The sequence below is a fragment of the Pteropus alecto genome, unplaced genomic scaffold (genome assembly GCF_000325575.1).
Source record: "Pteropus alecto unplaced genomic scaffold, ASM32557v1 scaffold30, whole genome shotgun sequence".
NCBI classification, from domain to species: Eukaryota; Metazoa; Chordata; class Mammalia; order Chiroptera; family Pteropodidae; genus Pteropus; species Pteropus alecto.
In genome coordinates, this window is record NW_006429782.1 from 322,328 (window position 1) to 322,795 (window position 468).

The following is a 468-nucleotide window of genomic DNA, read 5'->3' on the forward strand; positions in this document are numbered from 1 at the left end:
GCAGGGCCTTTGCACGCGCCGAGCCCTCCGCCTGAAGCACCCTTTCACAGCTCATTCTGGCCTCTGTTCAAATGTCACCTCCCCGGAAACCGTCCCTCCCCTACAAGCCCAATCGGCTGTTTGCTGTTTTATCGGTTGCCACCCCAAACCAGCCGGTCTGTGTTTACCCCTTAACCCTCACCTCCCTTGCTAGACCTGTGGGAACAAGATGCAGAATCACAGGACAGGGTCACCTAGGACGGGGTCATCTTGGTCCCTGCTGTGTCCCCAGCACCTGCCCCACAGCAGGTGCTGGATAGTTGTTGTCGAATGAATGAATACCTGGCCTTCATCTACACACTCGCCAAGGGCCAGTTCACCTGCTTCCCATGCCACCCAGAGACGACTTAAAGATGGGGACACTGAGGTCCCAGACAGGGCGCCAGAGGCTTCCTGGACCTACAGTCCTCGGGAAACGGCTACACAGTG